General features: G+C 42.0%; 2 long non-coding RNA genes across 2 annotated transcripts in view; one reads left to right on the plus strand and one right to left on the minus strand.

Moving 5' to 3' along the window:
- LOC119471945 overlaps positions 1 to 1,168 on the minus strand; it is a 27,311-nt gene extending 26,143 nt beyond the window's left edge. Inside the window, exon 1 of the long non-coding RNA XR_005201043.1 lies at positions 949 to 1,168. This is a non-coding gene — a long non-coding RNA (uncharacterized LOC119471945). The remainder of the gene's footprint in view (positions 1 to 948) is intronic.
- LOC119471943 overlaps positions 1 to 2,203 on the plus strand; it is a 43,029-nt gene extending 40,826 nt beyond the window's left edge. Inside the window, exons 4-5 of the long non-coding RNA XR_005201041.1 lie at positions 1,402 to 1,510; positions 1,722 to 2,203. This is a non-coding gene — a long non-coding RNA (uncharacterized LOC119471943). The remainder of the gene's footprint in view (positions 1 to 1,401; positions 1,511 to 1,721) is intronic.
- Positions 2,204 to 3,055: the final 852 nt, after the last annotated feature.

The raw sequence follows: 3,055 nt of genomic DNA on the forward strand, positions 1-3,055 counted from the left end.
GGGGTTTCACCATGTTGACCAGGATGGTCTCGATCTCTTGACCTTGTGATCCACCCGCCTCGGCCTCCCAAAGTGCTGGGATTACAGGCGTGAGCCACCGCGCCCGGCTCATTGTGGTTTTAATTTTCATTGTCCTAATAGGTAATGATGTGTTTGAGCATTTTTTTATGTGCTTATTTACTATCCATACATCTTCTTGGTGAAATATTTGTTCAAACCTTTTGCCTTTTTTTTTTTTTTTTTTTTTTTTTTTTTTTTTTGGGTTTTTTTTTTTTTTTTTTTTTTTTTTTTTTTTTTCTTTCTATATTGTAGACACAAATCATTTCTTGGGTATGTGTACTGCAATAGTCTCTCCTAGTTAGTAGCCTGTCTTTTCATTCTCTTAATAGTTTCTTTCAAAGAGCAAATGTTCTTAATTTTGATAAAGTCCAATTTACCAATAGCTTTCCTTTATAGATCATGTTTCCAGTATTGTATTTATAAAACCTTTGCCTAACTCAAGGTCACAAAGATTTTGTTTTATTGTTTAGTGTTCTCTCCTTCCAATTTTTTGTTTCCATTGTGTGTATGGTTTTATATCTTCTTTTTTTCCAAAAAAACTTTAAAAAATTTAAATCTATGGAAAAGTTGAAAGAATAGTATCATGAACAGTGACGTACATTTTGCCTAAGCATCAATGGTTAATACCTTGCTACATTTGCTGTATCTCCCTGAATACTTTTTTTCCAGAAACATTTGACAATAAGTTGAGAGATTTTGTAACACTGACTTTTTGCAAAATCATCCTGCAAATGTTTTTTTTAAAAACAGCAACAGCAGCCCATGCCATTTGCTGCAATAACAAAGGTAGTGCTTGCCCAGTGTACAAGACTTGGAAAAAACAGAGGAGCAAAAGAAGAAAATAAAACTCCCCCATTCCAACCCCGTGACACCAGGAAAGCCACTTACCTGAGAGGTGGGTAGGAAGGACACACAGGGCTCAGATACCCCCTTAAATTTGGGGTGAAAATCTGTGACTCCCATGACAGCCCCCTGTCTTGGGGTCACTTTCTATAGAAGACCCCTCTGCTGGGAAGCTGAGGCTAGAATCTCCCCAGGTGACCTTGAGCCTGCTCCACCCTTTCTGGGCTTAGGTGGTAAAGTAGATAATGAGGTGGCTTGGCCTCTCTCCCAGGAGACTATTTGTATCTTTACTGTGGTGACTTATTATGAACAGGCCAGGCAACCCTGTCTCCAGCACCCCACCCCCAAGCAGGCCTATCCCAGCTGCTTTTGCCTGAAATAGCTCCTCCTCTACCAGCCTCCATCTTTCAAAGCCCAGCTCAGGGTTGCTCCCTGCCAAACCTCCCCTGACATCACCCCACCATTAGAGTCACCTTGTCTCTCCCTCTGCCCTTGCAGCAAATCCCTCACCTGTTGTGGGAGAGGCGTGACTGGAACTGTTGCACACTCCCGTCTCACTCAAGCCTCACAACAGCCCTCAAGGGAAGTTATCAGGGCCATTTTGAAGGTAAGGAGACTCATCCTCAATGCATGGGGCTAGGTCAGTCACCTCAAGTTAGGGCAGAGCCAGGGTCACTCAGATCCCTGTCTCTGCCTTTAGAGACATTTGTGCCCTTGCTGCAACCCCAGAGGCTTGTGTGCACAGAGATCAGGCCTGTGTCTGACGTGTCTGGGCTCTGGATGCCCCCAGCTCCCACCCATCTCTCCTCTTGCTTCAGATGCAGCCAAGCTGCAGAGTTTCGTCTTCCAATGAAGCTTCCCTGACTCCCTCTGAGAGTGACTGCTCCTTTTCTGCACACCCTCATGTCCCAGAATCAATGGCCTGACCCTTCTGCTTCTCCAACCATACTCAGACACCCTCCTCCAAGTGCCCACACCATAGTCCTGCACACAGATCCTTAAGCAGCTTCATTCCGTATGTTTTAATGTTTATTTAAATTTATTTGTATTATCTTTCCATCAACATATATTATTTTTCTTTACCTTCTTTTATAATATTGGGTTTTTATCCCATCCATGCATGTCCAAATTGTCAAAAATTTAGGAAAGAATAAAAATTACCCCAAATTGCCACAGATAATCATATTAACATTTTGGTAGATTATTTTTTTTCTTTTGAGTCTGGTGTCTATAGACATATGCATTTTACAGAGTTCAGATTACACTGTATGAATAGTTCTAAAGACTGCTTTTAAAAATCTAACATGGCCGGGCGCGGTGGCTCAAGCCTGTAATCCCAGCACTTTGGGAGGCCGAGGCGGGTGGATCACGAGGTCAAGAGATCGAGACCATCCTGGTCAACATGGTGAAACCCCGTCTCTATTAAAAATACAAAAAATTAGCTGGGCATGGTCGTGCGTGCCTGTAATCCCAGCTACTCAGGAGGCTGAGGCAGGAGAATTGCCTGAACCCAGGAGGTGGAGGTTGCGGTGAGCCGAGATCGCGCCATTGCACCCCAGCCTGGGTAACATGAGTGAAACTCCGTCTCAAAAAAAAAAAAAAAAAATCTAACATTATACCATGGATATTTTCCCCAAGTCATTAAAAATTACATGTGCCACACCCACTGGGAAGGCTAGAATGAAGAAGACAGATAATAACAAAATGTGGCGAATTGGAACCTTCATACAATGCTGGAGGCAATGTAAAATGGTGCAGCCCCTTTGGAAAACAGTCTGAAAGTTCCTCAAATAGGTAAGCATAGGTTTACCTTAAGACCCAGAAATTTCACTGCTAGGTATATATTGAAGAGAAATAAAAACATGTGTCCACACATGAAACTTGTACATGAATGTTCATAGCAGCATTATTTATAATAGCTTAAAAATGGAAACAGTCCAAATGTCCATCCATAAATGAATGAATCAATAAAATGTGACATATCCATACAATGGAATATTATTCAGTCACAAAAAGGAATGAAGTACTGTTACATGCTACAACATAGATGAACCTTAAAAACGTTATACTATGTTCTCACTCATAGGCGGGTGTTGAACAATGAAACCACATGGACACAGGGAGGGGAGCACTACACACTGGAGTCTGTTGG

The sequence above is a fragment of the Cebus imitator genome, unplaced genomic scaffold, assembly GCF_001604975.1.
Source record: "Cebus imitator isolate Cc_AM_T3 unplaced genomic scaffold, Cebus_imitator-1.0 Scaffold79, whole genome shotgun sequence".
Lineage (NCBI taxonomy): Eukaryota > Metazoa > Chordata > Mammalia > Primates > Cebidae > Cebus > Cebus imitator.